This window comes from Macrotis lagotis, chromosome 4 (assembly GCF_037893015.1).
Source record: "Macrotis lagotis isolate mMagLag1 chromosome 4, bilby.v1.9.chrom.fasta, whole genome shotgun sequence".
In the NCBI taxonomy this organism is placed as follows: Eukaryota; Metazoa; Chordata; class Mammalia; order Peramelemorphia; family Peramelidae; genus Macrotis; species Macrotis lagotis.
This window is the reverse complement of record NC_133661.1, coordinates 236,578,373-236,604,214: the sequence shown is the minus strand read 5'-3', so window position 1 is coordinate 236,604,214 and position 25,842 is coordinate 236,578,373. Positions and strand designations below refer to the sequence as shown.

The 25,842-nt window shown below is 33.8% G+C and overlaps 1 long non-coding RNA gene across 2 annotated transcripts in view; it reads left to right on the top strand.

Annotated features, from left to right (window-relative positions):
* LOC141522276 (uncharacterized) overlaps nt 1–25,842 on the top strand; it is a 113,399-nt gene that overhangs the window by 26,453 nt on the left and 61,104 nt on the right. The window lies entirely within an intron of this gene.

The following is a 25,842-nucleotide window of genomic DNA, read 5'->3' as shown; positions in this document are numbered from 1 at the left end:
AAATGAATCTAAATCCATTATTCTCTACAAGATTCCATCTTAGAGATGTAATGGATTGAGAGCCTAGAGTCAAACAAAACTGAATTCAAATCTAGCCTCAGACACTTAGAAGTTGTGTGACCCTACAGAAAACATCTGGGGCTCAGTTCTTTTGACTGTAAAATATAGAAAATTACACTACCTACCTCGCAGGGTTGTTGTGAATATCAAATTAAATAATATTTATAAAGCATAGTATAGTGCCTATCGCATAACAGACCCCTTATACCAGCCACTAAAATAGGTACTTATAATCAATTTTCTTTATTATCATTATTTTTATATTTGGTTTTTCTTTAAGTGGAAATCTATTTCAGAAATCATTTCCCCTGAATCAATGACTATTTGAAGATGATTTCTAAGATCCTGAGGTAAATATATAAGATGATCTCAAGAATGACATCAATTTTGAAAAGTAAAATTGTTGATTTCAGCATGAATTTTATTTGAATGCAATCAAAACATTTTTAACAAAACACTGAAAAATGGCTTTTATTTCTGTTATCTTAGTGATAAACAATGAAGAAACCTTAAAAAGTCCATTCATTTGAACATTTAATACCCACTTATTTTGTGTATTTTCTCTCAGAAAATAATTCTATGTATTAGAATGATAGACTAAGAATGAAAAGGACCTCTGAGGGAATTTAGTACAAATATCACAGAGATTAAATAACTTGGTCAAAGCCACAAATCAAAAGGATTACATAGCTGAAATTCTAAGACAAGTTTTGTGATACCAATTCTGGCATTCTTTTACATACACAAAGAAGCTCTTCTTCCTATAGAAAAGTATAGATGATTCAAGTCTTTAAAGACTTTGGCTTTATTTTGGTAAATATAAAATATTTAATTAAAGGAGTGCATCCTTTGTGCCTAGTAAATCAAATATGTGGTCTGTTTTTAAATATTGAGAGATTTCGCAGTGTTTTAGCGTATACTTGGTTAGAATGCTTTATATTTTTTAATTTATCATTTATTTATTTATTAGCATTACTTTTTTGAAATTGTTGTGAATTCTCTTTCTCCCTTCAGCTCCTCCACAAACTACTGATAAAACTAGAATCATTTTACCAATATACATGTAAAATCAAACAAAATATATATATATATATATATATATATATATCCATAATAAACATGTACTACACAAAAACAATAAAATTAATGGTTAGGTGGCACAGTTGATAAAGCACCAGCCCTGGAGTCAGGAGTACCTGGGTTCAAATCCAGTCTCAGACACTTGATAATTACCTAGCTGCCTGGCCTTGGGCAAGCCACTTAACCCCTTTTGACTTTGCAAAAAAAAATAATGGAAGGTTAAATGATACTTCAATTTGTGGAATATTATTATAGGTTCCTTACTACAATTTTTGCTTAAAATGTGACATCAGTATTCATTAGGAAAATTGATCTATAGTTTTGTTTCTTCCTATTCTACGTATCAAAACCGTATTCATAGCACTAAAGAAATTTGTCAAAAATCTTTATTTTTACAAAGTGACATAAAATACTAGAAGTAAATATTCTTTAAATGTTCAGTATAAGAGGCCAAGTTGGTAAGGTGGAAGAGCATTATATTCTTGTTCTCCAAATATTCCCTTCCAAAAAGCTTCATTAAATTCTAGAGTGGGAGAGACATTCTTCATGCCAAGACATTTAGAATGTATGAAGCAGAGATTTGTGATACATGTATAGAAGCTGTCTAGGAGTCTACTTTGGTCCAGCACCAGAACTGGGACTTGATGATGGAGACGATAAATTCAGAAGCTCTCAAGTCAGAGAACACAAGGATACAGAATAACAGGTTAGAAAGAGAAGTCAGAAGAACTCTACTACCGTGGTTCACAGGACCAGGTACAGTTTGACAACTCCATTGCTTATGTCTTCTTCTGGGTCACAGTAATAGTGGAAAGGAGAATTTTTAATCATCAAGCATTAGGGACTCTTTTTTTTTAGTTTTTTTTTTTGCAAGGCAAACGGGCTTAAGTGGCTTGCCCAAGGCCACACAGCTAGGTAATTATTAAGTGTCTGAGACTGGATTTGAACCCAGGTATTCCTGACTCCAAGGCCGGTGCTTTATCCACTACGCCACCTAGCCGTCCCTAGGGACTCTTTAGGAAGTATGACTCATGATCCCAAGGCAGTAGAGACCATAAGCATACTACTTCTAAACTTTATTTTTCTTGTATTTTGTATGTGTGAATTCTTTTGCAAAATGGCTAGTATGAAAATATATTTTGAATGTGTGTATATATATATATATATATATATATATATATATATATATGCAATTGATATAATATTGCTTGCTTATTCAAAAAAGGTGAAAGGTAGACAGGAGAGATATAATTTGAAACTCAATATTTTATAGAAAGATTTTATTTGAGTTTTACAATATTTCCCCCATTCTTGCTACCCTACCCCCAGCCACTAAAGAAAGCATTCTGTTAGTCTTTACATTGAAACTCAATATTTTTAAAAGACTGTTAATTTTTAAAATAGGAAAGAGTTAACAAAATGGGTGGAATATTTTTCAAATATCTAGAGATTAAAACTTAAAATTGTAAAAAATAGAAAATTGAAAAAATAAAATCACTTCATATCTAATGTAATTTGGGATTTTATGAAGAAGAAATTAAAAATATATATATACATATATACCAAAAATCTTGGGGGCTAAATCATGGGAAACAAATAATCACAGAAAAACTGACATATTGTACATAAATTATTTTTAAAATTTAAAAATAGTTAAATCATCAACTGATGATGATTTTCTGGTTGACATTGGGTGGGCACCGAATTTTAGTCTAAAAAGGCATCTAGAGACATGAAGTTTGAATCTCTATTTCCTTTTAAATATGCATGTTTTCTCAATATGATTTTTTCAATGGTTTAAAGCCTAAACTAATAAAGGAAAGCATAATTGTGGGTAATCATATTAATTTAAATGTCAGTTGACTGTAAGATAGAATCTGCAAGATAAAAAGCAATAATATTGAGAAAGTTAAAAACCCTATGAAATTATAGAAAAGAACTAAAATTCACAGTCATAATGCCCACCAACTTCACACACAAAGTGCAGTGAACAAAATTTAATGTGTAGTCTGTGGTTCAGGACCTTGATGTAGTTATTTCTGTCTACCAGTTTCAATCAGTCTGAGCTCCCTCCATCAATACTCAAAGTGCTGGAGACAATGTGTCTATTCTATTCAAAGAAAAGACAAAGTGACTAAAAAACAGGATGGAAAATACTAAGGAGAATAGACAGAGCTCATGATAGAGTCAGATGAAGGGGGAAAGACTATGAAAGACAAAGGGAACAATAAGAAAATTAGATGCACTCATGCCTTTTCCTTTCTCAATTTAGAGTCTGCAGACTTCCAGCTAAGATGGCAGAGAGAAGACAGGTAGTTTGGTAAGGTCTCCTGATCTTCCCTCATATATAATATGAAACAAACCTATTAACACAAATATGATTGACAAAACCCAGAAAAAGAAGCTAGGTGAAGAAGATCTACCTCAAGGTTTGTCTTTGGGGATCCTGAGTGAACTGGGCACAGAAAGCAGAGAGTCAGTGGGGTTGGGCTGAGAGCCAGACTGACCTAAGATCAGCCCCAGAGGCCTTAACTGTGGGAGCCATGGTCCAAGAGCCAACTGGGGTGTGGAGGATTTTTGCTGTGGGAGTGATGGTCTGCAGTGCTCATGTAGGGTTGCAGGGTGAGTTCCAGAGAGGAGAGTTGCAGACATTAATCTACTGAGCTCCTCTGGTCTGGAGGCACTCAGACTTCATACTTTCACTTCAGTAGAATCCTCTTCCCAGAACAAAGACAGTAACAGCCTACTCCACCCCACTCCAGGCTCAGGAGTGGGAAGCAGAACTCCCTCACATGAATAGTGAGAGTAATTACCTTGTCCCAGGGTATAGCCTACATTGTTCAAGGATAAATGAAGCCAACAGCTCTACCCACACCCTCCAGGTCAAGGGAAAGAGCCTCAAATCAAGGTCAAAGACACTTCATAGAAAGCAATCAGTACCCCCTACTGGCCAGTCCATGTGGAGTTTTTAAACTCAGTAAGGCTTTTAGGGATCTCAGCCATCACAAAATCATAGGAAAATAAAGAAAGTCCATTGGAAAGGGGTTCCATAGGAAAATAGAAACTAAAAAACACTAACTTAAAAAGATTGAAAAACTCTGTGAGTATGATTTTGTCTCCAATCTAGAAAAACTTCCTTGAAGAAATCAGGAAGGAATTAAAAAATCAATTGGAAAATTTAGGAGAGAAAATTAACACTTTGCAACAAGAAAACAAATCTTACAAAATACAATTGGACAAATGAAATGCAAAAAGAAATTAATTCTTTCAAAACCTCAATTGGTCAATTGGAAAACTCAAAAATAGAATTGACCTCGGAAAAGGTGTTGACAAAGGTAATTGAAGAAAATTCTTCTCTAAAAAAAGAATGGGGTCTTTGGAAACTAATGACTCCATTAGACAACAAGAATCTGTTAACCAAATCCTAAAAACTGAAAAAATATAGGAAAATATGAAATTCCTCATTGGAAAAACTACTGACCTAGAGAATAAAAATAGAAGGGACAACTTAAGAATTATTAGTCTCCCTGAAATGATTGAAGAGAAAAAAGTGTGGACTTAATGTTACAGGATTTAGTGATGGAAAATTGCCCTGACATCATGCAATCAGAGGGGAATATATTTATTGAAAGAATATATTGATCCCCTCCAGAAAAAGGATACCAAAATGTAAGCACTCAGGAATATTGTGGCCAAATTCCAGAACTATTAGATAAAAGAGAAAATTCAAAAACAATTTAAAAACCAAGAAACAACAGTTGTAAGGATTACACAGGACCTAGTTGCATCACCATTAAAGAATCCAAAGACCCAGAATGCAATATTCTGAAAATCAAGGAGCTTAGAACACAGACAAGATTTCACTATCCAGCAAAACTGAGCCTTCTTATTAGGGGAAAAGATGGACATTTAATGAAATAGGATACTTCCAACTTTTCCTGATGAAAAGACCAGAACTTAAGAAAAAGAAAATTGTAATTCATACATGAGACTCAAGAGACACATGAAAAGGTAAAAAGATAAAGGGTAAAGAAACAAAAAAAAAGAACTGCTTTCCAATAAGATGAAACTGGCTATATCCCTACCTGGGGGAAAGACTTTAATAAATCTCAAGAATTGTAACTCTTTAAGAGAGAATATACTTGGCTAGAAGTGATAGACACTTATGACTTTTATTGATTCAGAAGGATTTAAAAAATGCAACAATAGAATGGCTAAAAAATACATTGAAAACAATTTAAAAATAGGGACAGCAAAGAGACTGGAGGATGGAGGAGACTGAATGGGATAAATCTCATTACATTAAGAGGTTCAAAGTACCTATTGCAATATAGGGGGAGAAGGGAGGAGGTGCAAACTACCTGAATCTTTCTCTCATCAGATTTGGCTTAAAGTTTACATAAATACATACATTCAGTAAAGTTAAGAAACTTATCTTGCCTTTCAAATATTAAAAGTGGAAAAGGGGAGAGGGGAGGAAACTAACAGAAGGAAGGGAAAGAAGAAGTGGCAAAGAGATAGGGGAAAAGAAATGGGATGAGGATTGGATATAAGAGGGCAAACACACTGATAGTGGAAGTATTCACAAAAAATATTGGGGAATGTGGATAAAGTGAAAAAAGGTGAAAAATATAAACAGAGGGAAGACAACATGGAGGGAAATGAAGAGTAAATTGTAATTTTGAAGGTGAATGGAATGAACTCTGCCTTAAAATGTAGGTGAATAGAAAAGAGGATTAAAAAACAGAATCCTACAATATGCTGCTTACAATAAACTCATTTGGAGCAGAGAGATAAAGTGAAAAAAGCAGGGTTAGCAATCCTTATCTCAGACAAAGCAGCTACAAAAAGAGATATCATTAAAAGGGAAAAAGAAGGAAAGTATATGCTCCTAAAAGATACCATAGACAATAAAACAGTATCAAAACTAAATATGCATGCACCCAAGGGTATAGCATCCAAATTCTTTGAGGAGAAGCTGAAGGAGTTACAGAAAGACATAGACAGCAAAACTCTACCAGCGAGAGACCTCAACCTTCTACTCTCAGATTTAGATGATTCTAACCAAAAAATAAACAATAAGGAATTAAGGAGATAAATAAATGGCTTATTAGAAAATCTGGGTATGGTATACCTATAGGAAGAAATTGAATGCAGTATATGGAATTTATGCAATAACTCATGATGTACTGGGGCTAAAAGCCTAATGATAAGTTGCAAAAAGGCAGAAATAGTGAATATATCTTTCTCAGACCATGATGCAATGAAAATCACATGCAATATTGGGTCACAGAGATATATACCCAAAACTAATTGGAAACTAAATTGCCTCATTTTAAAGAATGAGTGTATCAAACAACAAATTAGAGAAAGAATTAATTATTTCATCCTAGTGACAATAATTGAACAACATATCAAAATATTTGGGATATACTCAAGGGGATATATTGTATCTGTAAATGTTTATATTTACATTTCGTAGAGAAAGAGTAAATCAGTGAACTTAGCATGCAACTAAAAAATTAGAGAAAGAAGAAATTAAAAACCCACCATTAAATACCAAATTAGAAGTTCTAAAAATTAAAGGAGAAATTAACAAAATAAAAGCAAGAAAACTTTTGAACTAATAAATAAAATCAAGTGTTTGTTTTGTGAAAAAGTCAATAAAATTGATAAACATCTGGTTAAATTGATTGTCCAATGGTATGCCAAAAAATTACTAATATAAGTAAAATGGATGAATATTTCCAAAAATATAACTTGCTCAGTTTAAACAAAGACAAAAGTAAATACCCAAATAACCATATCTCAGGAAAAAAGTTCAAAAAGCCATTATTGGGATCTATAAGAATAAATCTCCAGGTCTAGAAGAATTCACAAGTGAATTCTATAAAACATTTAAGGAACAATTGGTTCCAATTCTCTATAAACTCTTTGGCAAAATAGGTAAAGACAGACCTCTGCCTAACTCTTTCTGTGACACCAATGTGGTTGGTGCTGATACCTAAACTAGAATGAGTCAAAAGAGAGAAAGAAAATTGTAGTCCTATCTCCCTGGTGCATATAGATGCAAAAATATTAAATAAAATCTTAGCAATAATATTACAAGTTATCACTAGGATAATAAATTATGATAAAATAGGATATATCCCAGGAATGCAGGATTGGTTCAATATTAGGAAAACTGTGTGTATATTTAATTATATCAATAACAAACCTATCAGAAATCACATGATTATATAAATAGAAGCTGAAAACAATTTTGACAAAATATAGCACCCATTCCTACTAAAAACTCTAAAGAGCATAGGAATAAATGGATTGTTCCTTAGAATAATAAGCAGTATCTATCTGAACCCATCAAAAAGCATTATATGCAAAGGTCATAAGCTAGAAGCATTCCCAATAATATCAGTGGTGAAACAAGGATGCCCATTATCACCAATACTTTTCAATATCATATTAGAAATGTTAGCTTCGGCAATAAGAGAAGAACAAGAAACTGAAGTAATTAGAATTGGGAAGGAAGAGACAAAACTCACTCTTTGAAGATGACATAATGGTATATCTAGAGAATCCCAAAAAAAGTCATCTAAAAAGTTACTAGAAATAATTACCAACTTTAGTAAAGTAGCACAATATAAAATAAACCCTCATAAAGTCTCAACATGTCTACATAAGACTAGCAAGATGCAGCAGAAAGCGCTAGAAATAGAAAGCCTTTTGAAAATAGCCTCAGAAAATATAAAATACTTAGATTTTATGAAAACAACTACAAAAACACTTCTCATGTAAATAAAATCAGCTTTAAATAACTGGGCAAACATCAACTGCTCAAGGATAAGCAGAGCTAATATAATAAAAAAAATGACAATTCTGCCTCTTTTCTTTTCTCTTATTTCTTCTCACCAAAATTTTACTACCCACTTTGACTTTTGTTTTGGAAATTTAACCTTCAGTTTATTTTCACTTTTTGGAATTTAACCTTCAGTTTATTTTCACTTATACACGTGCTCCTTAGCCCATTGTCTAATGAGGGCATCATAAACTATTAGGAGCTGAATCAGTGTCTTTGTAGCTTACAATCCTTTGTAAAGTTCTGGGTGAGACCTTCAGAGCCTCCCAGTACTGAGAGATCTTTAGGATTATTACAGTTAATTATGGTTAACTACCCAGATTGGGGATGGGTGAGGCAAAGTGGGAGAAAGAATAGTATTTGCTACACTTGACAAAGTGTTAAGTTCACTGGATGGGGAGGGGGGGAAGATAAAGTGTGAAAAAATAGGTCTGAAGGGAGGGGGAATAAACAGGTTAGGAAATAATGTCACTTTGGATGATACTTTGGCTCTTAAGGAGGACTGTGTGTACTTGAAAGATACCTGAAAGGGAGGTAAGGTATAAAATGTCAAAGGATAATGAGATACTTAAGTTTAAAGTTCACATACCTGATTGTCATCAGGGTTTTTTGTCTCAAATATTTTGATGTGATTTGGACCTCTATAATGGAGAGATAAGATCCAATTATATCCTTATCCTTTAGGTTCATTCATTCTCTTCAATTACATTCTATCCTCTATCCTAAGAGAAGTTAAAGTTCTAAAGAATTAGAAGTCTTCATTTTTAGGGATGTATAAAATTTAATAGTCTTGACAAACATTTGTTTTATTTTTTCCTTCCCCTTTTCCTTTACCTTTTTTTAATGGCACTCTTGAGTTCTTTATTTCTGTATTTGGTGATTGAATTCTCTGTTCAGTTCTGGTCACTGTGTCAGGAAATGATGGAAGTCCTCTCTTCCACTAAAGAAAAGTCTTTTTTCCCTGACAGTATGTGCTGGTTTCTGCAGGGTAGTACATCCTGGATTGTAATACAAGGTCATTTGCTCTCCCAAATTTGCTCTCCCATGTCTTTGTATTGAATCTTCTATGTTGAGGCTAATAGGTCTTGTGTATATCTGATTCTGTTTCATTTATATTTTAATTGTTTTCTTTTTGCTGCTTGCAATATTCCCTCCTTTATTTGAGATTTCTAGAATTTGACTAATATAGCCCTTGGAACATTAATCAGCAATAGAGTTTGTGATTCTGAATTTTTTTTCCAGAAGAAAAAGAAGGCAGTTGCTACAAGAACAAGGAAGGTACTGGCAGGCAAAACAAAAAGTCACTTTTTCTACCACAGCTGCAAAGAAATCAGTCATGATTCCTATGAACAAGTAATCATGACTCTTGCCAAAAAAATCATTATTCCAACCAAAGTTGTCATCAAATCAGGCAAGAAAAGAGACACTCTATATAACGCAACAGTCACCCACCTAAAGCAGAGTCCCCCTTAAAAATAACCAAACAAACAGGATGAATTTTAGGAAAGTGGAAAATTCAAATGAGGAAGAAAGTAAAGGTGAGGAGGATGAAAAGTTTAAGCCACCCAAAAACACAATAATAGAAGCATTTCCAACTAACAAGACTGACTGGGAAAAACTGGAAAATCAAGTAATCAAAGGAAGAGTAATTAAAGACAAAGAGAAGAAAGATAATAATGAAAAAGGGGAGAAAATGAAAAGGAAGTATCCATCAAAGAAGCACCAGGGAAAAATATAAAAAGGAATAGGTAATCAGAAAACCCCTAAGAAACAGAAATTGATTTATAAAATGGTTATATATTTCAATCTCTCTTTAGTGATAACCTGCTTCTGGTAAAAACTGGCATCATGGACTGTTGTGGCTTTCTTCCTTGGGTTCCACAGCAGCAATCTCCCTCCAGGAGGGGAGCTGAGAATAAGGCATCAAGCCACTACTGCCCTATGCCTCCAGCTCAATTTTATTACTGCTTAGCTATTATATATATATATATATATATATATATATATATATATATATATATATATATTTGTGTGTGTGTGTGTGTGTATATATATATTGATATACTGTTAGGTCTTCTGGGGTAGAACAAAGAATAATGAGGGAATGGGGGTGCAAGCATTGTGTACGTGCAGCGTTTTGCATTACAGGATAGAGGTGTATGTTAAGGAGGAGATGATAAGGCACAGCTGTGTCTTGTGCCCTTGGTTAGTGGGGTGGAATGTCCAGCTCCCAAGGACTCTGGCTCCCAAGGACTCTGGCTCACCTTATCTCTCAGGGCAGCATGCCAGCTCCTGAGATTGTCCACATGGCCGTATACTTGGGATGATTTGTATCATGGCTGTTAGAATACCCTGTGTACCCAAAATGGACTTCTTTACAAAAAAAGTACCTTATAGTTGTGAATTGGCACCAACAGGAAATTTTGACGATGTAGATTTTAATCAGGTGAAGACATGGAAAAAACTATTAAATACAGTGATTCCAAGCTCTTTTGTCTTAGAAAAAGACAAAAAAGTCTCCACAATATTGAGATGCAAGGATCCTATTCAAAAAGAATCTGCCTTATAAAATGTTATTGAGACTGGACTACTCTGCCCTAAAAATATGATACTCAAAGGAATTTTCTACATTGAACTTAATATGGAAGAACTGGTAGAAAAGCCATTGGAGAGAAGCAGGAAGCAGAAATTTATGGTCAGATATTCATTCTGGACTACATAGAGGAGAACTGTCAAGGAAAAGAGAATGTAAGAGATGGGAAGAATAATTATTGGAGTGGGGATAATAACAAGTCTACAGATTGAGATACTTACCCCAAACAATCAAAACTAAGTCTAATCAAAAGTAGGAATCCATTGAACTTGCCTCTGTAGAATATGTAAAACAATTTGTGTATTATTGTGACTATTTAGAAATAAATGACAATGTGCTCAAATTAGAATTAAAAGGAAAGAAGATGATTAATATAGCATCAAGGTGTCAATCCTGTGAAACTAATTTTATCAAAGCTTTGATAAACTTAGTTTCACAGGATTGACATTTCAGAGGTCTATTGGTGCCATAGACATGGAATTAGTTAAGGGTTTTATTTTATAGACTTGAACTCAAAAGAAAGATGCTAATGTTATGAAAGATCGTTGAAAGACAGAGCAATTGACAGACATGATGAAGCTCTGGATTAGTACACGCCCAGTGCTATGGAGATTGTAGTAATGGATGCATTGCTGCTTTTTAAGGAGCTTTTGATTGAATAGAGGAGTCTGGCTTGGCTTTGGTGGCAAAGGATGAGAAAACTTTGAAGATCAGGGTGATTTCTGAGCTGGCTGAGGAGGAGGTACAGTCAATAGTTATAAGGAAAGAAAATAATAGCTTCTAGCCCAATTTCTTTTCTACTATTATTTGAAGGAATGCTGTGGATTTTATCCTGTTATTTAAACATTGAGACAACCTTCTAGGGATATTTCAAGATAAACATACAGTCAAAATGTCTTCTTGGAAAAACTTGGTAGAGAGCATGTTGGAATTGCTTGGATATATGTTCCATGTGCTCTTTTTGCAAGATGGGAAATGGATGGGAGAGTTAACCTTTTTTCTCTTTGAGTTGTCTTGACCTTACATTATTCTATCTCTTGTAAAAACCATTTTTTTCTTTTAATGAAAATGTCTACACTTTCAACACACTGTGTTAGGTATTGTTAACAAAAAAGAACAATAATATAAGATTTGAACTCATTGAACCACATATGTATATGAAGAAATCTTTATGGAATACTATTGTTTTATAAGAAACCATAAATGGCCAGACTCTAGAGAAGCATGGAATTACTTTACAGGATCTGATGCTGAGTGAAAGGAGTAGAAAGAAGAGAACAATGTACCCATCAACAACAACTTTATAAGATGGAGAACCTTGATGGAAGAAGATTCTCTCAGCACTTTAAAGAACTATGACAATGGTATTAGACTGTCTATATACTATATTACCCCCATGCAGAAGAAGAAAAACAAAATACAACAAAAAACAGTCTGTCCGAATCTGAGGAATACTTTATAAAATGATCTTTAATGTATCTCTTTCCCTTAATCCTTATTCCTCATGCTGAAATTTACTAATTTGTAAACATGTTAAAAAGGAATTCTCAAAAATGACAGAGGTAAAGGAGAAATGGGATAAAATTTTGTGAAAATGTTTGAGTAATGAGAGATAACCTTCAGCTTGGAAAAAAATGGAAAGGTTTTAGGGAGCAGGTGGTCACTGAAATAGACTCTGAAGGAAGGTACCTTTGTTGTTGTTTTGTTAGTTGCTGTTTTAAAGTAAGAAAATTATTTTATCAGGAAGCAATGAACACAGTATATTCCAAAATGGTAACAGTTTCTTTAATGTACAAAATTTAGAAAGAACATGCATAGTAGGGAACAGCTCTAGAAGGGACACTGAATAGACTAAAATGGAATAGTGTGTGGGGGGGGGAAAGAAATGAGAGATTAGAAAGCCACATTAATGAGGGTATTGAATACCAGGCTAAAGCATTTGTATTTCATTTTATATAAAAAAGGAATCACTTTTTAGTGTATTTTAAGGATCTTTAGAAGAATTTTAAGCAAGTAAATGACAAAAACAAATATTCAGGACATATTTCTAAATTTTAACTACATTATTAATACTCAAAAATTCCTGATTTATAGCATTTTCTCTTAACCAAAGTGTAAATACTAACATTAAAAATTCATAATTTGGCTGATCTGAAATCTGATCTGACTCCATCATGCTCCATCGTGAAATAGAAGTATGAATAGCAGATTAGAGAAAAGACAGGGAAGTAATAAGAGGATCATGGATAAATTACAAGAGAATTATTTCATTTCAGCAAGAGATCACACGTTTTAAGTGAGTTCAGTCATGTTAGAACACAGTCATGTTCAAGAACTCTGAAATCTCAGAGATGGAATCAAGAGTAGGAAAAAACAGGGACTCATCTGAATTCACCCCCAAATAGCAAATGGCAAAGGGAGTATAGAGAAGTAGATAGAGGTGATAAATATTGAGCTAGTGTTATCAACAAAATGCAGCAATGCATTCAATGATTCTGAATTCCTGTATACCATCATTCAAATTCCATTTATACTCCCTGTTACCTGAATCGTTATTACCATCCTTCTTAATCTTCCCATTTCAAAGTTTGAATTCCAATTCATAGAACTCTTCTACCCTTTTTCAAATAATCTAGTTATTAAGTCCTTCAACATTGTAATCTCAAATGAGTTGTATCTCCATTTCACATTAACCCCACATAAGCATTACCAATCCCTTGATATTACAAGAGGCATGAAGGTATTAAAGTCATGCATAAATGCATTGTTCAAGAATTCTGCAATCTCAGTGACAGAATCAAGATTTTTAGGGGGAAAATGCAGGGACTCATCTGAACGCACCCCCAAACCTTTCTAAATACCATTAAAATGATTCTAAATAAATTATAGAATGTAAGAATCCACAAAATTACAAAGTAAAATAATTTTCCAAGACAATACAACTTAGACAGTTGTCAGGGATGGTCAATTTATCACAGTGCGAGAGGAGCAAATTTCAGCAGTCTTCCCTGGTGCAGACCAGGCCCCAGAAAATCAAGAATAGTCCTTGGGGGTGAATAAATCAGTGGAATCAGTGGTAGTTTACAGAGTTCTCAGTCCATAAATAGTAACAGGATCAAGAAACAGGTCACAAGGAAATTTGCAGGGGCGAATTGTTGCATTACCTATGTTTGCATCAGGGTCACAGTCTTGGATTTTAGACCCATTGTGAGGAGCACCACTAGCAGAGCAGTGCTTGTAGCCTCAGGGGATTAGGGAAACTGGTCACAGTTCCAGTAATGACAAATGTGCTTGTGACCATTCACAAACCACTGAAAATAAAGGACAGTAGAAAGCACAGCTCTCCCTTGATCATGCCATCTTGGTAGAAACAAAAAATGTACAGGATTCTAGAATTACTTTTGAAAATAGCTAAAACAAAAACCTGAACCTTGGGACAGTGACACATTCTTTTGGGAAGCAGAGTTTCACCTTAACATAGAGTTAAAAGTCAATAAGTAGACTGGAAAATTGACAAATAACAAGTGACAAGGAATTTCAAAATACACTCTCAAAATAAGATAATAGTGTTAAAATTCCTGCATCTAAATCCTCCAAAAAATATGAATTGCTATCAGGCTATGAAAGAGCTCAAAAATGACTTTTTTTAAATCAAGTAAGAGAGCTAGAGGAAAAAATAGGAATATAAGAGACTAATGCAAAAAAAATCATGAAAACAGAACCAAAACTTTGTAAAAGATGCAGAAAAATGCTGAAGAAAATAGCACCTTAAAAACAGACTAAGACAAATGATAAAATCAGCACAACAATCCAATGAAGAAAGAAAAAATAGCAGAATTGACTACATGGAAAATGGTATACAAAAATTCACTAAAGAAAAGAATTCCCTGGAAAGTAGAATTTGCTAAATGTAAAACTAGGTACAAAAATTTCCTGAAGAAAATAATTACTTAAAATTTTGAACTGTGCATCAGAAATTAATGACATTATGAAATATCAAGAAACAATCAGGGGCAGCTAGGTGGCACAGTGGATAGAGCACCAACCCTGGAGTCAGGAGTACCTAAGTTTAAATCCATCCTCAGACACTTAACAATTACATAGCTGTGTGGCCTCGGGCAAGCCACATAACCCCATTGCCTTGCAAAAACTAAAAAAAAATCAAACAAAATCAAAAGAATGAAAAAATAGAAGAAAATGTGAAATATCTCATTGTAAAAGCAACTGACCAAGAAAATATTTAAAGGAGACTTTATTTAAGAATTAATTAAGTACCTGAATATCATGATCATAAAAAGGAACCTAGATATTACCTTTCAAGACATTGATAACAAAATAATGTCCTTATATTCTAAAAATTAGAGGAAGCAATAGAAAGTTAAAGGTCCACTGATCACTTCCTGAAAGAGGAATTCCATACCTCTCAGATCAGGGAAAACATATTCTAAGAACCAAAAAAGAAACAATTCAATTATCAAAAAATTATTGTCAGTATAACCAAAAAATTGTTAACTTCTACATGAAAGGATCATGGGGCTTGAAATATTAAAATCCAGATGGCAAAGAGTTAGGATTACTAATAAAAATCCTAAGTAATCCAAAAGTAACTACAATCCTTCAGGGGGAAAATATACATTCAATGAAATAGAGGATTTTCAAGTCTTTGTGATGAAAAGATGAGAGTTGAATAGAAAATAGCAAAGAGAAATAAATCATAGGTGATTTGATGAGACTAAGCTGTTTGTATTCCTGTATGGGAAGATGAAACTAATAACTTGCAAAGAACTTTCTCATTATTAGGGTAATTGAGACAGGGTTACCTAGAGAGAAAGCAGAGGTATGAATTTAATGAGATGGTATGATTACATACTCTTATCAGAATTGACTCTAAAAGGGAATAACATAGACACACAGTTTAGTGTAGAAATCTATCTTATACAGGAAAGTAGGAAGTGAAAGGCATAAGAGAAGGGGACAAAACTGATAGAAGGGAAGACAGTGTGGAGGAAGTAAATGTGAGAAGTAAAACCCTTTTGAGAATGGACAGAGGTAAAGGAGATAGTGGAGGATAAACAGAGGGAAAATAGGTTGGAAGGAAATACATGATGATTTCTGTGAAAAAAAATTACAGTTAAGTTTCCCTGATAATGACTTAATTTTGAAAAACATAGAAAACAGACATTTTTTTTTCAAAATAAGAGCCCTTCCTCAATTGATAAATAGTCAAAAGAAAAGGTAGCTTTCAGGCTAAGCAATCAAAGCTAACTAGAGTCTTATTTAAAACATGCTCCACATTGCTATTAATGAGAGAAATGCAAACTAAAACAACCCTAAATTATTTCTTCATTCTTTTCAGATTGACTGATAGGACAGAGATGGCAAATTACAATTGTTGGAGGGGAATAAGGAAAAATTAAAGCACAAACATACTTTTGGTGAAGTTGTATACTGATTCAAACATTTTGGAGTGTGATTTGGAATTATGACTAAAATAATATATAATACCATGTATTTTGACCAAGAAATACCAAAGAAAACAGATCTATCTGTACAAAAATACTGTTTAACAATTATAGTAATGAATTAGAAAATGAAGATATAATTAAATGGGGAATGACTGAATAAATTGTAATATATGATAATAATAATAATGCAACTATACTTTAAAAAAATAGTGAGCAGAATGTTCTCAGAAAATGTGGAAATATCAGATGTACTGATACAGAGTGAAATGAGTGGAACCAGGAGAGCATTGTTTATAAGGTCAACAATAGTGTGTGTCATTCTTCTTTAACTAGATTAGCTATTCTCCTCAATATAATACTTCAAGGCGGTTCTGTATCAGTTATGATGAAAGGTACTGCTGTCTCTAGAGTAAGAACTGGTAAAGCCTGAATGCAGATCAAAGATACATCTTAATTATTCTTGTTTTTTGTCTGTGTTTTCTTTCACAGAATGACCTATATGGAAATGTGATTTGAATGACTACACATCATATAAATCTGTGAATTTATTTGCCTTCTCAATGAGAGGGAAGAGAATTCAAATCTCAAAATTTGAAAATAAAAGAATATTAAAATAGTTTTTACATTTAATTGGGAAAAATAAAATATTAAATAATAATAAAAATCTTTGAAGATGAAAAATTGAAATAACTGCATCAAAAGTAAACCAAAACAAACAACAAAAATTAATGCTGTAATCCCTTTATCCAACAATAATCTAATGACTTTTCAGCTCTCCATCTTCTTTGATGGAGCTCCTACTTGTCATAATCTGCACCATCACCTCTAATCTTTGACTTTTCCATTTTCTCTCCTTATCTCTTCTGCCTTAACAAAGCTTGTCTCTTATAGCATATTCAACCCTTAGTGAAACAGTTCAGCTCTGTATTGTTCCTCTCTTGAATCCCTAAACCTTTTACAGTATCATAGATTATGTGGAGCCCTATGTCAAGCCTTCCATTACTTTTCCCATTCATTCTTTCATACTGGAGCTTAAGATAGGGAAAGTAATTGTTCTGACTGGGTTCACTTCATTTATCTGATCCTTCATTTCTGCAAGACAATCCTAATATGCCTTTTTTTTAGGTTTTTGTAAGGCAAAAGTCAGAAGTGGCTTGCCCAAGGCCACACAGCTAGGTAATTATTAAGTGTGTGAGGCTGAATTTGAACTCAGGTACTCCTGACTCCAGGGCTGATGCTCTATCCACTGTGCCACCTAGCCCTCTCCCTAATGCACCTTCTTTAGCAATTCATTGTCTTCATTATTCATAGCAACTCCACTAAAATTATCTTCAACCCTCAATCTTTGTAATATCTTTTCCCCAATGTTGTCTCTTCACCTAATTTTCTCTATTACTATAGAGAGTAATGCCATCCTCCAAGTATTTTAGGGTCACAACCTGGAAGTTATTGTCTCTCACACCACATCATCTCTAATACATCCTTCATTCTATATTTTGCATTATGTCATCCCTATTCAATAAAGACCAGGAAATGTCTATTGCCTCCAAGATAAAATACAAAATGCTCTATTAAACATTCAAAGACCTTCTCTAAATATGGCCCCTCCTACCTTTCCATTTTTAATACACTATTCTGCTACATATTCTATTTGATCCAGGAATATTGGGCTCCTATTTATACCAAGTAAGATACCATATTTCCCTCTTTTATGACTATTCATTATGCCTGGAATCTTCTCTCTCTCCTCTCATATAACTATTGACCACTGTCTTTTATTAAGTCTCAATTAAAATCCAACCTACTACAGGAAATATCCCTTCAGTTAATTATTTCCTATTTGTCCTCTAAAGAGCTTGCTTTGTGTATTTATTTATCCTCTAAAAAGCTTGCTTTGTATATATATTTTTATATCTGCGATTTAGATTGTATGCTCTTTGAGGGCAAGAATTATCTTTTGTGTTTTTTCAAATCCCCAGAAATTAGCACAGTATCTGGTACAAATCTGGCACTTAAAATGTTGATTGATTTTTTAAAAATAAAACATATATAATTCTATGTGAAATTATGTCTATAATCCCTGAATTCTCCCTCACAGCAAACCCTGGCATCTAATAAACTATGTGATTGTAAGGATAAGAGATAGACTGGATGTGAGAGTGACAAATGCAATATGTGGTTCAGTATGTTGGACAGATAATAAAATAATCCTACCCAAGTATTCACATTCAAAATAAGTGGCTACTCACAGACAAAGTGACTAACAGAAGAAGTGGTACTCTCTGAATGGGAACAGTTTGTTGCTAACTGAGGAAAACTTGATTATGTGTTGACAATGATGGAGCAAAAATGAGTGGACAGCTTTCAGGTATCTGGTGTACAGCACCACATTTGTGAATCTGAATCAGAACATTCACAAACATCAGTACTGGTTTGATGAATATGATGGGGAAATACAGACACCACTAATAGAAAAATGAGAACATCAGAGTTTACCAGAAGGATAGTTCATACATTCTAGGAAGGGAACATTTAAATCCATCAAGATTAAACTACAAGTGAAACTTAGATAGATTATAGGACTCTTGGGTTCAATAAGAAGGAAGATGGAATTCATTTTTTGTGGATAGTAACAATTCAAGTTGCTTTTATGATGCTCTGATGGCTATTTATGGACCAAAGATATGTAGTGCATCTCAACTACTCAATGCCTATTGAGTCACATAAATTAATGATAGAAGCATGATCCTAGAGTTATTGGTTCAATACTTCAATAGTTTTTTTTAAATAAATCATCAATCAATGCAAAAGACAATGACCATTTATTTCAATTTATGTCAATCCATCCCTAGCTGATGTTTCACCTGAAGAAGAGTTTTTGAATACCATGTGGCATTCATGTGGCCCCATGATTCTACTCCAGTTAAGATTTAAAAGGTGAGATTGCAATTGCTAATCCAAAAGATGGCTGAAATTTTCCAGATTATGTGGCATGAAGAGGTTATTCCACAGGAATTCAAGGATGCCTACTTTGTCCATCACTAAAAAACAAAGGTAATAGATTGCCTTTTAGTCATTACAGGTAAGGTTCTTCCCAGAGCCCTTCTTAATAGATTAATCCTTAACCTCAAAATGGTCACCTCCCTGAGAGCCAGTGTGGCTACAGAAATGGTCAAGGCATAGTTGATATGGCATTTGCTACCCAACAACCACAGGATAAATGTCAGGAATAGAGCAGTAAACAAATGTTCATTGTATTGTAGATTTACTTGTAGATATGAAAAAGGCCTTTGATGCTCTTAGTCATGAGGGTTTATGAATATTCATGTCAAAATTTGATTGCTTGGAGACTTCGTCAGTATTGCATATCAGTTTCATGACAGCAAGCTTACCAAGATTCTGGATAATGTAAAGGGCTCTTGTGATTTCCTGATCCCTAAGGGAGTGTGTCCTTGCTCCCACATTTTTAGCATGAAGTTTTCAGGCATATTATCAGATGCTTTCACTGAGGCCAAACACAGAAGCATCAAGGTCAGCTATTAAAAGTCCTACATGTTCCAAAATATTCATAGCAGTTCTTTTTGTAGTGGCAAAGAATTGGAAATTGAGGGGATGCCCATCATTTGGGGAATGGCTAAACAAGTTATGGTATATGAATACTATGGAATACTATTGTTCTATAAGAAGCCATAAATGGTGAACTCTAGAGAAGCATGGAATGGCTTATGGCCTTTGATGCTGAGTGAAGAGTGTAGAACCAAGAGAACAATGTCCACATCAACAACAATATTCTGAGATGAACAACCTTGATGGAAGCAGCTACTCTAAGCAATACAGAGAGCTAGGACAACTGTATTAGACTGGTAATAGACTATGTTATTCCCCTCTGGATGAAGCAAAACAAAATAAAACAAAACAAAACACACACACAATAACAACAACAACAAAAACAACAGCAACAACCCTTCAGAATCTGAATAACATTTCATAAAAATTATCTCTTATGCATCTCCTTCCCTCAATCCTAATTTCTCATACCAAAAATTACTAATCTGTAAACATGTTAATCAAAATATGTATTCCTGTTTGCTACTGAGGGGAGGGGTTTGGGAAGGGAGGGTGGAAGGAAATTTTGTAATTTAAATATATACATGTGCATATAGACAAAAATAAATAAAGTGATATAAAAAATAAATAAATTTGAACAGTGTATGATTAAAAAAACATGGAGGAAGTGTTGTTACATGATTTTCTGTGTGAATATGATTATGTACCCTCTGAAGCTGAGATGAAACAAAGTAGGTTTCAATTCTCTGCTGCTTAGGCTAATTTTGACCTAACAATTAACACCAAGAAAACACAGGTGCTCCATCAACCAGCAGCACACCATCCATATGTAGAGTCTTCAGGGGGACTATATGGGTCTTATACATGGTAGAGCATTACGAGCTTGTATTACTTTAATCAGTCACAGTTGGACATGTTGTAATCTGTCTAACATTTTGGTCTTCCATGTTAATGAAGAATCTATGAATGTATAATACCCTACAAAATTAAGTTCAAAAGGTGATAATATATAGTATATATCCCATATCTGACAAAAATAAAAATATTTCAAATCTACACATTGCTAAGATCTAAGAATGTGCATTCTTTTGAGATTTCTGCAAGGCAATGGGGTTAAATAACTTGTCCAATGCCAAACAGCTAGGTAATTATTAAGTGTCTGATTCTGGATTTGAACTCAGGTCCTCCAGACTCCAGGGCTGGTGCTCTATCTACTGTACCACCTAGTCACCCTGGAATGTGTATTTTTAAACTTATATTGTATCACTAAAGTCAAGAATATAAAAGTAACTGATCTATTTTCAGCAATCTTAAAGATAGTATTAGTTAAATGACTGAGAAAATAACTGTATCACCAAACATTACAGTAAAACATTTTCTGCTTCAGGAACTATGATGACATTTTTATAATCTTTGCATTTTCAGATTCCTGTGTTTGGCATATGGTCAATTTTTAAGCATAAGATCTTAGGTTTAGAACTGAATGAGAGTTTTCAGGATATATATATGTATATATATATATATATATATGTGTATATATATATATATACACACACATATATATATATATATGTATATAACACATAACCCTTATTGTAGAGTTTAGGAAAGTAAGATCTAAGATTAAGTGGCTTCTCCAAGCCATAATTTTAGAAAGCAATAGGAATAGTATTTGAAAAATTAATTTCTGATTCCAAATCCTTTAACTTTTTCTGTGGTAACATGGTTGTCTTTATTTAAGGGATTTTTGTAAATTAGCACTAAATATTACCAAAATATTTGTTATTTATGTCAGAGTTTGCCCTGAGTTCTCTACACAAATAAGTCCAATTGGCACATTGAATAGGAGAGACCTGCTGAGGTAGAGAAAAGATGGCATGAAATAGTCAGACTTATGGTTTCGTTGACAACTCACAATTGGGAAACTTTCTCAGCCAATATGTGTCAACATTTTCCTTGCAATTTGTAGTCTTAGAGTTGCCTGAGACACTAGATAAATGACTTAACTGAGAAAAATCAACCAATGTGAAATACACAAATAGAGAAAATTTAATTTAGATTCTATGTTATCAAAGTTGTGATAAAGACATTATACGAAGAACTCCTTACTCCCCTTACACATCAAATTTTTTCCCACTGGGAGTTTCATTAAGCAGGTTTTTTTAACTATGTGTCAGAATGTGTTATCTGATTCAGATAATCAGTTTCTCAGTAAATGAAATAGCTGATTGCTTGCAAAATTTTTATGAAGAAATACTGTAAAGAGGGCATAAGGACATTTTGAATGAGACATATAGATACAGCTAAAACAGATGTATATGTAATTATGTTCATATGTTTAGGTAGATATAGATTCACATGGATCTAACTATAAAATTAATGAAGAAATATCAAAGAAATGCTAAACAGAGACAGAGAAGAAGTAGAAGAATGAGGAGGAGGAGGAGGAGAAGGAGGAGGAGAAGGAAAAGGAGAAGAAGAAAAAGGAGGAGCATTATAAATATTAAATTAGTCTATGAATAAATACTGAGGACTGAAATTTTCATGCCTCTGAGAAAAGGACTAAGATTAATGCAACACTGAGATTTTCAGATTGACAGAGGAAGGTAGATCAATCAAATATTGTTGCAGCTATTTTTATCGATAAAAGATTTTTATAATGCTATGCAGTCTGAGGTTTTTCTTGTAAGTGAATATTTGTAAAGTCTAAAAATAAATGAGGATTAGAAGAGAAATGGTGGTAATAGCTTGTCAACGTATGACAACACACTGCCAAATCATAAATGAACAGAGATGGTAAATGGAGATGACACTAAAATATTATGTTCTCAGAAATGCAAAATATTATTTTTGGCAAGTGTTTCTCGGTGGCAATAAGTCCCTAAAATTAAAGTTAAACAGGGAAAAATGATATATCATCATTGTTTTCTTGGGATCAAGGAAGATACAATTAATGCACTCTACAAAGTACTTTTTATTTGAAATTTTATCATATTTACTGTTTCTTGTGTTTGTGAGGAAAAAAATGGATGTAACAAATTTAATTAAGAAGTTAATCTTTTGATCATTCTAGGGCTAATACTTGGGGAAATTACATTGTATACATTATCATAGCAACAGCAGGTTTATGACATGATCAACTTTGATAGTAATCAAAGATCGACTTTGACTTCATAGTAATACAGCGATCAAAGACAATTTCACACTGCTTGTAATGTAAAATTCCATTCACATCAGAGAAAAAACTGGGGAGTCTGAATGCAAATCAAAGTGTACTATATTTAGCTTGTTTCCTTTTTTAATTTTTTTTCTGCATTATCTTCTGGTTCTTCTTTTACAACATGACTGATATGGAAAAGTTTTACATGATTAAACATGTGTAACCTCTATCAGATAGTGGAAAAAGTAGAGGGAGGGGGAAAATTCGAAACTCAAAATCTTAAAAATGAATATTGCACACTATATTTTTATGCAATTAAAAAATAAAATACTATTAACTAAAAAATTTAGAAAAAATATGTGCCCCTAAAAAGCTGATAAAACTCTGAGTCTCTTTCAGCTTCTATAAGATGGTCATATCTCAACAATATTGTGATAAAAGCTATCAAATATTTGTAAGGTATTACAGAAATATTAACTATATTTCTTCAACAAAAGCAAGATTTACTTGACTACAACAAATGGATAACACCAATTTGATAATTTAGCACTATTTCAATTAGCAACCAAAATCTTATGACTTCCAGTTGTTTTCTTATCCAAATAATAAGTTCATCATCTGAAAGTTTCATTCTTTAATTTTTTGCACTTGCGTCATTGAAAACCAGAATTTGCTGATTCAGTCATTTTCAGAGGTTCCAGTGAGCGAAATGATTTTCTTCTTTTGTTTTTCATTATTTTCTCAACCTAGGCAAGGAATTCCATCTAATTCACATGTATAAAATTCCACTTTTTGTGACATGTTCAGATGGAAAAGGGAAAACAAAATTAATCCTGAAAAGATATGAGAGTCCAAGAAATTAAATCTTGATTCATAAAGATTATGCATTCTTCTTGGGTTTCATTAATCTTTAACTTTATCAGTAGAGACTATTCTAAAAATTTGATTTCTATCTCCTTTCTCAAAGTGAACTGACATATATGACACTGATAGTCTTATTTATAGCTTGCCATCTACACAATAGTGGATTCTATTTGGTAAATATTTGTTCACATGCTTCATAGAAAACTGACACAAGCAATTAATAAACTAGGACCCTGGGTCTTCACATCTCTTGTATGTAAGTTGCTTTGTTTTGAAAGCATTAACAATTATTGTAAGATATTTTAAGTTATTTGCTTTCTTACAATAATATTACAGAAAAAAATGGGAGAAAAAAGAAACCAATTATTTTTTATTTGATAGTAGAGATGATAATCTTTTAATATGGGAAACTTGTATTGTGGTGTTATTAATATATTTAAAAATTGATGAATAACTTCATGTCTTATAGGACCAAAATATGTAGAGATCCAAGTGCTTACTCTCTCCTTGTCACTTTTAAATTCTATTTATCAATTATTGAACTAATCGCTTTTTCAAACCTCTATGCATCAATTCCAACACAGAATCAATGAAATGATGAATAAGTGAAAACTCCAGTTACTTTTTCACTCATTTTGTGGAGGGAAATCCACTTAATTTATTTTTTTCTTTCAACTATATATGTGTAAAAGTTACAGTGGCTTCCTTGAATAAATCTTGTTCGCTTTCAACTTTTTTTTTCCATGTGTAAGTAGATTCAGAGCATATCCAGTTAATAGGGCAAGAGTTGTTGAAGAAGGTTTCAAGCTGCTTTTGTAATATCCTCGTCTTAGATTGAGATTTGAGAGTCTTATCATTGTCTAAAAACAGTTAAATGGCAAAGTGTATTGTATGTAGTATATTGTATATTGTATGTAGTTTATCATGATGGTGGTTAGGAAGACCTAAATTCAAATCTGATTTCACCCACTTACTATATATGCAACCCTGGGCAAGTCACTTATACTCTGTTTGATTCAAGTTCTTCAAATGTAAAATGGAGATAATCATAACATCAGTCTCACCAGGTTCTGTGAGAATCAAATGAAACAATGTTTGTAAAGCCTGGCACAAAGTACATAACTGATACTTATTTCATTTCTTTCTTCCTTTAATGTTTTTGTTTCCTTCAATTTTTTTCCTTTCTCCTACCTTTTGTTCCTTTCTTCCTTCATTCTTTCTTATTTCCCTGAGTTTTCCTTCCATCTTTCCTTCCTTGCTTCCTTCTTTTCCTCCTTTTATTCCTTGCTAATGATTAACCTACACATAGGACAACTTTTCTTGCTTCTAGTTCTTTTATTATTTTGTTCTCTCTATTTGAAAATGTCCTGGGGTGGGGGGAGCAAACCCAAGATGGCTGCAGGAGAAAAGCCTGTCTTAGGTGCTTTCTCTCAAAACTTATAAAATAAGGACACTAACTAAATTTTCAGGAGACAGAACCCCCAGAGGGATCCAGTTAGGCAATTCTCCAGCCCAAGGTAACCTGGAAAATAGTGGAAAGGCTCCACTCCACGGGGTTAGAGGGGAGTTCTGCTAGAGTGAAGGAACTTCAGTCTCATGGAGACAGCCCTAGGGCACCTGGGAGCCACGTATCTCACAGCAGTGGGGACAGTTTCCTGACCTACACCCTGGGGAGCACTGGGCACAACTTGGAAGATCAGCTGGGGGGACTCTGCCAGAGAGAGTGGGTGAAGCTAGTCCTCAGGGTACTCATCAGCCCAGATCCAGGAGACTGAAGTAGGCAGAGCCAGTAATCAGGAAACCCCCAGGCAACTGATCCTTGAGTACTCAGCCTAGGTAGAGGAGTGGAGAGAGAATTCTGAGGTCTGTCCTCTGTACCTGGAAGAGGACTCTGCGGCTCTGACCATATTCAGATCCTGATCACAGTCTAGGCCTCCCATAGAACAGCAAGGCCCCCCCACCTCATGGCAGAGGGGTGCAATTGTGGCAATTCAGAGACCAGGAGGGAAGACAGAGCTTCACACAATGAGATCCTTGTCGGGGGGGGATGTTCCAATAATACTCAAAAGATCAGGAAGCACCCCAAGACCAGTCACAGGCTGGAGAAATGAGTAAACAGAGTAAAAAAGAGGAATATCATTGAGAAATACATTGTCTATGATGCCAAGAATGATCAAAATACTCAATCTGAAGATAA